This window comes from Ambystoma mexicanum, chromosome 6q (genome assembly GCF_040938575.1).
Source record: "Ambystoma mexicanum isolate Mex_15411 chromosome 6q, UKY_AmexF1_1, whole genome shotgun sequence".
In the NCBI taxonomy this organism is placed as follows: domain Eukaryota; kingdom Metazoa; phylum Chordata; class Amphibia; order Caudata; family Ambystomatidae; genus Ambystoma; species Ambystoma mexicanum.
Window position 1 is genome coordinate 747,344,840 of NC_090937.1, and position 12,743 is coordinate 747,357,582.

The window sequence follows — 12,743 nt, forward strand, 5'->3', positions numbered from 1 at the left end:
GGTTCATTTAGACCAGAATATTCTGGATACCGCTCTCTCAAACTGGGCATCATTATTCTGCCAGTGAAGGCAGGCAGTAGTGTGCAAAGAGGACCAGACTGTGGCCTGACAGATTTCAACAAGTGGCATTCCTCTCTGAAGGGCCATAGAGGATGGGAACTCCCCGTAGTAGAGTGGCCCTGTAGCACCTCCTTGATTGCCTCTGCATAGTACTTACTAATACACAGCATCAGTGCAAAATGGTCTGCTTGGTACTGCGTTGCCTGACAGTACGTGAGCAAACAAAATAATGGAAGGCAGCAGTTCTTGACACGTAAAAACTCAAAGCCTGTTTGGGAACAAACCTGTGCAAACTCTCCTCATCCTTAGAAGGGTGAGGAGTCAGGGAAAAAAAAAACACTGGTAATATAATCTTCTAGTTGATATGAAATTCAGAGATTACCTTTGGTAAAGAAAGAAAGCCTCACCGTCAAAAAGACCTTTTCCGTCACAATCGGACGATAATGGGGCTTGGAAGAGAGCACTTGCAGCTCACCGACACATGTTTCTGACATGATAGCAGACCGTATTTACCGACCAAAGCATAGAGCTTGTTCAGAATAACTGACAGCAATTCAAAGTCAGTTCCAATTATACATATTTAGAATCGAACACACCTATTCAGGGGGAGTAAAACCAAAGATTACTTTCAGTAATTCAAGGGTAGTAGACCCTGTCAGTCATAGAGGGACACTCAGTTAAGAACTCCCTTAGTAAACCAACCTTGTTACCAGGGAAGTTTTCTGAACAGTGGAACACAAATTTATGGAACAGTATGAACCTATAACTACATTCAGGATAACCCTTAGTTATACTAGGCGAGTAAGACCCATTGGTGTGATAAACTATTACAGTTGCTTTTCAGATCAGTGGTACACACACCAAATTAAGCAATAACTCTTTACACTATTTTAGGATTGCACAAAGCACACCAGGGTCAGCTAAACTCACCGTATACGTATTCAGAATGGCACACAGCTATTCAAGGTAGGCAAAACCCAAGGTAGACCTATTCTAGGCAGGCTATACAGCAAGCCAGGGGAAGCAACACCCAGTTGGTGAACATATACACCTATTCTCTGAACAGAAATAAAGTGAAGCCAACAGCATTACCTTTGGGAAGAGGATCATCCAATTCACAGGTAAGTAAATTAACCCCATCTATACTTTTAAGAATGGCAGAACATATTCAAAAGAAAGTAAGAACTTTCGTAACTGCTCATATTTCAGAGGGACCTTTACCAAACCAACTCTTTCACAAGTAAGTAACCTTTCAACACTTCATTTTCTAGGCAAAAGGCCCAAACCTTATAAGTCGAAGCATGAGTGTTGGTTCTCAGTGGCAGGAGGGGGTCACTAGTGCTCTAGTGGCCAACAGCAAGGCCAGGATAGGCACAGATGTAGGAAAAGTCAGGGTTCTTGAGGAAAGCTCTTCAAACAAATTAGTATTTTACTTCAGAGTTGCAGAAAGGGTCCAGGGACCTCAGAGAAGACACCCAAGTCCAGCATTAGGCCGGGTGAACTGGATGAGAGAACTCACAATCACACAAATCACCTCAAAATATTCACAGGAATCGCACAAGACTTAAGCTAAGCAATACCCAAGCCAACACAGTACCTCAACGGAGAAGAGGAGTTTGCAGCTGGACGACTTCAGGATCTGCAGCCCAAAACCTGGTCCTTTAATTCCGTGTTGTGGTGACTGAAGCTAGGACACTGGAAGGGAATTTGCAGCAGGGATCAACGGGGAAGACTTCAGGCAGAGCTTCTTCGAGGCTGGTTGCGCGTCTGTGATTTTGGCACCCTTTTCAGGAGCCAGGAGAAGACTGAATATAACTGGTCAGATTCTCGTCACTAATCTGGTCCAACACTCTGCTGAGGGGACTTCAAGGATTAAAATCAAATCTCTGGAGGTCCAGCAGGATGCCACCAAAGTTTCGGCGAGATTCAAAACGTGGAAGACTAGGCACTGCACAGTGGCTCGAGGTCCCAGGTTAGTGGTGTATTACAGCCCGGCAAGGTTGAATCATCTCGTGGGATGGCTCAAAATGCAGGTCTTCATCAGGCTCTGGGTTGGCGTGTTCAGGACCCCCAGGTCGCTTGGAAGGAAGGTTAACAGCAGGCCCTGGTTACACAGCAGGCTCCCCGGTTGCTGGAAATCATCACAGCCGGCTTTTCTTCATCATCATCTTTGGATTTGGTTCCAGTGGTCGACTACCTCTTCACCTCCCAATATCAGAACTTTATACTGGATCCCAGCCAATCAACAGGCATGCAAAATTCAAACCTGAGGTGGTGGTTGCAAGCAGGCAGGCTGGAAGACAAAGGGCGGCAGAGTTTTGGACCCCTCTCTCACTTTGTCCTCTCAGACACTCTGGAGCCTTGATGGCTTGCCCGAGGCCTCTCGCCGAAGACAAAACTTTCACAAAGGACTTTCCTGCCCTGGAGGATAGGGGAAGGACCAAGAAAGGACAAGTAACCATAAAATGTCGAGAAAAAAAACAGGGCCATTTTGGTAAAATGGGTGCCTTAATGCAGCTGTAGAAACGGTATTGTACAATGTGACCGTATCCAAACGGTTGCATGTACAAAAAGTCCTAAAAATGCTACCACTAAAGGTTTGAACCTTTGGTGGTAGCACTGTAGCTAAGTATTAACAAAAAAAAAGACTGTGGGGGTGTCCCCCGCAACATCCTGCTCACTATAACCCTGCAGTACACCCGAAAAAAAAAAAAGAGGGGGCTGCGGGGTTATCCCTCGCAACACCCCCGCTCAATATACTTTAGAGTTTAGAGTATAGTGAGCTGGGGTTGTGGGGGAAACCTCTGCAGCACCAAAATAAAAATAAAATAAAATTTAAAAAAGAAAAGGACCCTGCAGCGCCGGATCCCGATCACAGAAGTGAAAGGGAACTGGCGTCGCAGGGACTCAGCGGGAAGAAAAAGGTGAGTAGGGTTTGTGTATGTTGGGGGCGTGGGTGGGGGTGTGTTGAGGGTGTGGGTGGGGGGTGTGTCGTGGGTTTGTTGTGGGTGTGGGTAGGGGTGAGGATATGTAGGGGTTTCAGCGTGTGTTCGCATGGGAAATGTGCAAACTTTCCGGCCGCTTTTGGATCACGTATATCCGTAGAAACAGCCTGCGAGTAAGTTGAACTGCATTAGTAAAAAAAGGTTCACTGCCACCAGCCATTAAGGTTTAAGCTTGTCTCTGTAACAGAAATGTTACAGTGGTAGTGCGAAAGGGGATACACTATCTCCCCAGCACTCCACATAAGGTGGGGTGTTCTGGTCTCACCAAATAAAGTGTAGAAGGGATTAAAATACCCTTTCGACCCTTGGAAACAGTTGCTCACCCAAGGTTAGCCAGAGAAAATTAAAGGGATGGTCTAATAAAAATTTTTATTTAAAAAATAGATAGGCAACATAAAAAGAAAATACTAGCATTCTCCGTTTTAAAACTTCCTATGTAAAATTTTGAGCTATTCAAGCTCAAAATTCGCAAAAGCAAGCACATGGGCGCATCCATTTTGTGAAATGGAGGCCCCGCCTGTGCTGGCTTTTGCGGCACTAATGAAGGAAAAGCCAGCCAGCTGTAGTAAACAAAGGCTACCTCCCTTCATTAGTGCTGTAGGCGGAGGACGGGGACCGGAGACCAGAGCAGGAAAGCTGCAACTGAATCTCGGTAAGTGCTATTTATTTTTTTTTACAAAAAATAAGCACTAGCTGCGTTTTTTTTTCTACGTTTTCCGGGCTGGATGAGCCCGGAAAACTTAGAAATAAAACCGCAGCTTTAAAAACGTTGTATTTATGTGCGGTCGCTTAGTACTAAAAAGAACATCTTACCTAGCAACACTTAAAAGTGAGACCATTCAGGAAGTCCACCAATACCAATGCTTTACTCAATTTTCAAAGTTTTCACCCAAAGGCCCTATGGGAAAATTTGCTTCTCATTCAGTTCATACGGCTTTGCCGGAATAGTTCCAAAATCTGACTTTGAACAAGCAGCAGGCATACCACCAAGAAGTTACAGGCTAAAAAATACTCTAGGATGTGTATAGGACAAGCCAAGAAAAGGGCGGCTAATATTACCAGGCAAGTGCTTTTACAACACAAGGACAAACATGACAACAAACACAGATTAGTTTGTGTCTTCAACTATTTGGATTTATCACATAAGATAAAATGCATAAACAAGCATTGGTACTTCTCGAGCAATGGTCCTTTTATAGTACCTCCTCCTCTGTTTGCATTTAAAAGAAGCCACAATAAGAAGGATATGGGCGTTATATCTGACATAAAGAGCCTAACAAAAAGAGAGCCGTCACTACCAGAAATTTGGGGAATGCAGGGACCCTTGGGACATGTTCCATGTGGCAACTGGGGTTCACGCCAAGTCACCTGAGACTCATAGCATCGACATTGGCCTTGATCGCCCATGGGAGCAACACAGTCTGAACAACCGCAATTCCAAAATGGTGATTTATTATATAAAGTGTCCATGCAATAAGAGCTACATTGGAATGTCCACAGGGAAAGCAAACATTCGAAAATCAGAACATAAAAGTTGCATTAGAACAGAGAACATCAATGCCCCACTCCATTGGTCACCCATTTTATGGAGGCCAAACATATGGCCAATGACATTTTTTGGACTATTTTTACTTCAGTGCCAAGAGGTAGAGTCCTTTGCACGCTGGGAACAAAAAAACATTTTTCTGACAGGCAGCCATTTAGCAGGGCTCAATGAGGACTTGAATTGGAATATGTAGCCATTAGCTGGAGCCGGTAAACAAGTTCCATCTACTGTCGTTACCCACATCATTTTGGGCAGGTTCGTTTTAAATGACCATGAAATCACATGAGCGTATTCATTGTTAAACTGCCAGTGCGAACCATTCCAGTATGGTGCACCGCATAGGAATTTTATGAAGGGTGGGCTGAGTAGGCCACACACGGTAAGTGTCATGTGACAAAATGCTAATCCAATAACATTGTCACAGACAATTCGATGTCCTGGCAAGCAGCAACCGCACGTCCAGTCTAGCGGGTCTTCATTACAGCCGAGAATGGGTAAGGATAATACAACTTTATAGCCGGCAGTCTCTTATGCGAGTTTTGTAATTGTACGCATTTTTACGTGTTCCCCAGAGTAATTTTTAGAATGCAGCATGTGTGGCACAGTAGTGGGAGTTGGGAGCAATATTCTTTGTTCTATCTTCTTACAGCTCACCGCAGACTGAAGATTTGTTCGAACACGCTCGTTGGGAGGCGCAGGGACTCCTCGTTTTGATGGGGATATACTTATATCCAATCATTTTGGATGTCTTCACAGTCAGATTGACATACAGAAGAGATCTGCATGATTAGTACAACATGGGTGCCATCAGCTTAAAGAGCACGTTCAGGTAATTTTATGAACATTGATGGTGTTAAAAGAAAAACTATTAATTAAGTGGAGTAACATGTGAGGTTAACCCATTGACCACATGTTATATGCATATTTATTGCAAGAGGATAAGCAAACACGCCACTACTATGCACATCAAGATTCGTTCCCTTTCTACCATTTGAAGGATTTTCTTGTAGTGAAGGTGGTCCCCCTGAAGAATGTTCAAATTCAATACAACAGAAACATGTCAGGGTTGTGTAAAGCAGTAGGATGTGTTCCATAATACTGCGCAACATTCAAGAATGTGTATTTTGGTTAAAATCATTATCAAGCTAGTCTCACAAACAGTGTCACACAGTGAGGTGTCGGGTATATATTTTTCATTCATATTTTGTAACTATATGTTCATGAGTATATTGTGAGTCTTTGTACAGTTTCCATCGTTTCATTGTATTTTTTTTAATGTTCATTTATTCATTTTAACCTTGTAAAAAACAATAGAGAGGCACAAGTGTAGAAAGCACCAACATCGTACAACCACCTTCAAGATTAATCACAGAGTATCACAAGGTAACTACCTTGAGAGTCCACACTCAATAGGGGGGGGGGGAACAAATGTCGTAACTCTTACAAACAAAGCCCTTAACAAGCGGTGCCCAGAGCATGTCCAAGAAAATATGGCTAGGGAATACCTGCCCTTCTAAAGAACTGTACATGACAGGGGTCTCGAAAAGTCCAAAGAAATAAAGAAAATCCCACAAATTGGGGAGGTGGATGCACTAGCATTCTGAAGATATACAGCCGAGACCAAACATACTATGTAGAAAGGAGATCAAGCCCCAATAGGAACAAAATAAGGAAAAAAGTACTCAAGTGAACCTGAACCCTTCATCCGGTGTCACCGTCCTGTGGCTTTGCATCGGGCACTGTCTTCAAAAGCTTCTCTGTCCCTTCAACATCCTAAAAGAGGTACTCCTTCCCATTCCAAGTCACCCTGAGCTTGGCCAGATGGAGCAGGCGCACTTTAACCCCATGCTCCAGAAAAGCCTTCTTTGGGACGTCAAGGGCCTGTCTTTTCTTGTTGGTGGCTGGAGAAAGATCAGGAAAAAGAAGGATTCTATGATCTTGATATACCACTGCTTGCTTAGCCGCTGCCGCCTTCAGGATCCTGTCCTGGGAATCACCCAGGCGCTCCAAAAGTGTAGGACCCACCTCTGATGAGAGCTTTGCCTTAGATCCAGCTAACCTGAGCCGATAGCATTTGTCAACATATAACGGGTCATCTTCCATGTCGACATCAAGCTGCTCAGGAAGCCATGTCAAAACAAAGCCTAGCGGGTCATCACCCCCTGCACCCTTTGGGAGACAAATAATTCACAGTTGGGATGCATGCATTGCATTTTCCAGGAATTCAAGTTGGTTATCTGTCACCCTGCTGCATTTCAACACCGACTCCATTTCTTTGCTGATTTTCTGCACAAGATGGAGAGATTGTGCGCATTGCTCGTCCAGCTCAGTGGTCTTCCGTTCCAGCGTAGATCTTCTTGTTTCCAACTAGGCCACATTGTTAGTTTGTCCAGTTTACCCTTCAACCGCAACATTGATTGTTCTATATGCACCAGCAGGTACAGGCTTCTTCAAAGTACGTTGCCCACTGCGGGGTCTGGAAAAAAATCAGCATCTTCCACAGCATTTTTCTTCTTTCCCTTTCCCGATGCCATGTCCCTCCACCTTTCTGTTTATTGGCTTGTCTCCAGGCGAGCTTTCCAGCACAGCCAACTTCCCACTTATCCTCCACAGACCCTCACTGCATGTAGAAAGCAAGGGAGGTATAGAATAGAAAGTAAGGATGCAAGGATTTCACCAACGGCTACCGGTGCGCTACGATCTCCACCTAGAAAAGTAGCGGAGGAAAAAAGCTGATCAAAAGGACGGCGTGCTGCGTTTGTACTTCCACTGGACTCCGCCAAACAAAATCCAGATCTAATAACAATGTATAGGATTGGTTAGAAGTAACTTGAAATGCGCACTGCCAATGGAGATACGTTTCTACGAAATAAATCCTATTTACAAATCATGTAATAGTCACAAATACACTTATATGGTTTGCATGGGAAATGTTAATCAGGTAATGAACAGCAGACGCGTGTTTCGACCTAAACAGGTCGTCCTCAAGTCCTGATTATCAGACTAAGGAGTGAATACCATATAATGGTGTAATCAGGAAGATGACTTCAGTAAGCCTCTTAGGATTGATGAATGAAGAAAAGTAGGTCACAAACACTTGTCATGAGTTTAGAACTGTCTGATAATGACGCCATTAGAGGCACGACATTCGTTCGCCCACTCGATTTGACAGAAAAACTTTTTGTTAGCATAGAAATCTCCCACTCTGCATCCATCATACAAGCTTTTTTCGTCATGACACCACTGAATCCCATCAGAAAGTTATAAACTCATGACAAGTGTTTGTGACCTACTTTTCTTCATTCATCAATCCTAAGAGGCTTACTGAAGTCATCTTCCTGACGACACCATTATATGGTATTTACTCCTTAGTCTGATAATCAGGCCCTAAGGACGGCCCGTTTAGGTCAAAACAGGTGTAGGCTGTCCATTACCTGATTACATTTTCTCATGTAAAACAAATAAATGTATTTGTGACTATTACATGATTTGTAAACAGAATTTTTTTCGTAGAAACGTATCTCCTTTGGCAGTGCGCGTTTCAAGTTACTTCCAAACCAATCCTATACATAGGTATAGAATAGAGCCTTCACTTGGCCACAATACTCCGTAGTGCAGACGCTCACCTTCTCAAGAGCCCGCCTGATCATGGTATTCCAGAGCTCATTGACTGGCAGCCCGCAGTTCATTGAAATGATCATGAAATAGCCCCCTGATTCGTGCACCGCTTATCTCTATGATGCAGTAGCGTCCTGCCATTCAGGCGCAGGGATGTACCCTGCACATGCTCGGCACATGCAGCAGCAGCCCAGGTCCTCAGCCGAGTTAGTGTTTCCAGAGCCGGAGCTGCATCAAGTATGCCGGGCGGCAAGGGTCCCAACCCTCCCCAGGCTACCAGAAGAGAGCAGGTCCAAGCAGTACAATGCCGTAATACCAAAGCGACCCCTCCTAGATTCCCACTGGATGAACCCGGAGTGCACCCCACAGCTCCTGCAGCCTTGCCTGCTGGGTTTACCTGTCATCACTCGCCACCGCCGAGATCCTGGGTCCGGGGCAGCCAATGAGCCCAATTTACGGGCCACCGCTGCACAATAAGGGAGCCCCTGCCGGAGCAATTTTCACAGCTTCTTCATATGGTACAACGGCTCCTTTTGATCAGGGCCTAATCTCGCTTTGGAGAGCTTCACTATAAGGCTGGCCTCGTTTTCAGGCTTGCGAACGCCCCCCTGCCTCCTTTATTGTATTTTTTTATCTACTTCTTCATATACTATTTTGGTAATGTGGCGTCTTTAAATTGTGTTTGACATTGAACCCAGTAATGGTCAGATGTTTTAAGTCATTTGAGTCTTTTACTAACAATTTATAAAATAAAGACATATTAGTAATATTTGACCCATGGGACTCACACCTCATATGATAGTGTTTGACTTGCTCACATGTTGTGCTACAAAGTGAGGGGATTTTGTTAATATATGCTGACATGATAGCTACCAGAAACAAGGTCTTCATGGCTAGAAGCATCATGGAATAGGAATTTCAAGGCTAGAAGCTGGCGGAAAAAGAATGAATGGGCCCATAAAGGAGAATCCATTAGGAGCAGAAGGTCTAAATCAAAGCTCGACAGAGAACCACAAACTGTAGGCGGAAATATGTTTGTCAAACCCTACAAGAATTGGGCAACCAATGGAATGGAGAAACATTCACAGTTACAATGAAAAGATGCCCGACATGCAATCATGTCGGGCAGCGTTTAATTGTAATCGTGCACGCTGCCTCAGGCAATGTGTACAATGGATCCCTACGGGGTCTGTCCGCTTTACTTATAAAGTGGGCGGACCCCATGGGGATCTTCAGCATTTGTGCTGGCCAGAAAATTAATGTTTGAGCATTTGTATGGTGGAGAGAAAGGAAGGTGGTTGAAATACAAGTTGCGTACTGTCCCTCCTCTCTGCCATACAAATGATTGAAACTGTGGCCTGACCTAATGAAAGATATAAAAAAGTCTTACTCAAGGCTTTTATGCCTTTCATTCACATCACACCACTTTGGAATGAGCTCCATAGTGGAGTCCGAAAGTCCAATCCACCTGAAAACCATCTCCCAATTCAGTATTGGGAGGAAATTCCCTTGAACAGTAAAGGCTTGCACTTCATGCTGTGCTTCATCGCAAAAAGGTCAACAATATGAGGATCCACCAAAGGTTGAAAGGACCTCCAGAAATGTTTACACCCCGGATAGATCAAGTTCTGCCTACTCACGAAATCTGCCATTATATTCTCAGTCGCTGTTAGATGAGCCACCAAGATATTGCTTTCTATCACCCAGAACCAAAGCTGCATTGCTTCCCTGTACAGAGGCTGTGATTATACACCACCTCACTTGTTGAGGAAATGCATGGTCACTATGTAGTGAGTCAGGATCAGGACACTTTCTGTGTATCGAGGGAAGAAAGGACATCAGTTTCAGTCTGATTACCCACAGCTCAGGATTATGTGCCAACTGCACCTCACCCAGGACCAATGCCTGCTTACCTTGAGATTCTAAAAATGAGTGCCCTGGCCACCTAGATATGGGTCCGTGAAAGCTTTGATCTCCGTCCAGAGCTGCTACAACAATTCTCCCACCATCAAAGAGTCCCGATGATACTACCGGCGAAGAACATTGGCCACATTCCTCAAAACTTGGATCTCTAGAAATATCAATGGAAAACTGTGAGCACTGGCTTTGCAGAACACACTGAAGAGATAGCATCATCAATCGAGCCTCCAGTGCCATGAGCCATGAAAAGATGCCATGATGCGAAGAAAGTCTGAGGCTGCAGCATGCACAAGTTCTGGAATATTCACAAAAATTGAGACAAATGCTGGTGACGTTTTTCACCTGGAGGTGGAAAAGCCTTCCCCGCTTGAGTGTCCAGGACTGCTCAGATGAATTGAAGCCTCTGTGAAGGTGTGAACTGTGATTTTTTGAAACCGAGAGGAACGCCAAGGCTATGGAGCAGCCGACAGGTGTCCCCCGAGGTGACGCGATGTCTGCTCCAGTGAACAGCCCTGGAGAAGCCAGTATAAGTAGGAAAACACATGGATCTTCTCCCTCCTGAGACGAGTCACCACCACTGCCATCAGCTTGGCCTAAACCTTTGGGGTGGAGATTAGGCCAAAAGAGAGCATCTTGAATTAATTAGTAATGGGTGCTACCTATCATGAATCTCAGGAACTTCCTGCAAATTGGATGGATTGGCCATAAAAATAAGCGTCCTGAAAGTCAAGTGGCACCAACCAGTCACGGCTCTGCTGAATCTGGATGATTGACTTCACTGACTGCATCCTGATCTTGTCCATTCTCAGGACCATGCTCAAGTCCCCGAGTTACAGGACTGGGCACAACCTGCCCCCTTTCCTGAGCACCAGGAAGTACAAACATGACCCGCAACTTTCTCTAGAAGGGGCGCCAGTTCTTCCAGAAGCGCATGCTCTGGGCCCTGACGAGAATCTAGCAGAAGTCGTTGTAGAGGTTTGTTCATAAAGGGAACCAATATCGCACCTGTAACAATTATAACACAAATGCGTCTGAGGTAGTGGCTCACCACTCCTCAACCAATGTTAGAAAAGGTTTTCTTTTTGCTACTTTCCTCCCATTCGCATTGATGTGGCAGAATTGTTATGCAATGCTATGTTATGCTAAGATTGTTATACAATGCTATGTTATGCTTGGATTGTATGCTATATTATGCCATGCTATACTACATTAGGATCTCTCATACATTAAGGCCTCAGATCTTCTCTCTGCCTCCTTCCGCCTCCGTCTGCATGCAGCACCCCAGCCATGCCCAAACCCCTCCTGGGGCAGATGACACCAGACCTTCTCTTCCGATTATTCTCTACAAGTATAGCATTAGCACCATGTACGGAGTTAACAGTAGGTTTTCTGCAAATGCCACTTATCCATAATACAACACGATGTCCCTGCAAGACTGCCTCACAAGGTCACAAGTGAGATGTCGACATTTCTTGACAAATGTCTGCAATGTCGTGCCAAGTAACACCCCCCCTATTGTGAAAGTGCTATAATATATTAGGGATTGCTTATGATATGCTATATAGCCTGCAATCTAAGGGTAGTCCAGAGAGAGGTCTGTTTGCCAACTGCCTGGACACATGTCCTGCTGATCAGCTGATCACTCTGTATGCTGTGTATTTGCTATCTATTACAAGAAGCTTGGTTTACCACCAGTCTGTGTCTGATCTCCTTATTTACTGCAAACTGAGGCTGGTCCTGGCAAGGCCCTTGGGAAGGGTTCCGATCTTGGCCACTACAGCTTCAATGGGACACCCTTTAGTTTTGCTTGTTTTTGAACTGTGTACGGACGTTTTGGAGAGAAGTAAATCCTTCTGCTTTACTTCCCTTGCCCTTTTGCTCATTCTTATGGGGAATCTGATCAGTCTCTGAGACTATCAGTATTGAGAGACTATCAGCCTCATTACGCGTCCGGCAGTAACCCTGCTGGTGATACCGGCGGGTTGCCGCCAGACCTGAAAAGAATTACCAGCGCCTGACTTCCCGGCAACTCCAGGGGATTACAACCTCGGCGGTCTGGGAAGTCAGGCGCTGGTAATTTGTAAGTTTCCATTCCCATAGAGTCCTCTTGGACTCTATGGGAATGGGGACCACGGAAGCACTGGTACCATCGTGAACGGTCCTGGTACTTCCGTGGCGGCTTGCCTACCATGGCCGCTGTGCCCAGCAGGGTCAGCCCTGACGGGCACATCGGCTCGGGCAGGCAAACCCATAGTGTGCCGGTCCAGAAACAACGGTGTCGGTAGGCTTACTGGCACCGTTGTTTCCAGATCGGCACACTTGTAATGAGGCCCTATGTCTCTCTTTGTGAAATTCGTGTATCGTTGCAATTGCACACAACTTCAAGTGAAGTGTGGTTAGGGTATTTTTTATCCTCATAACCTTTTTTGTAATAGATTTTTGGTTACTTATACAATGTGCTTAGGAGGAGCTAGTGGCAGCAGTTATTTTCCTACCAGGTTTCGATGATTTTACCTGTACACTTTTGTATTTGCCGCAAATGGCTACTAAGGTGGCTAGCACCCTAGGATTGCCTTGCCATGACCTTTTTGCTT

The 12,743-nt window shown here is 45.0% G+C and overlaps 1 protein-coding gene across 4 annotated transcripts in view; it reads right to left on the reverse strand.

The window, feature by feature from the left end:
• Nucleotides 1-12,743, reverse strand: part of SH3D19 (SH3 domain containing 19) — a 1,396,196-nt gene that overhangs the window by 1,870 nt on the left and 1,381,583 nt on the right. The gene's annotated exons all lie outside the window — the stretch shown is intronic.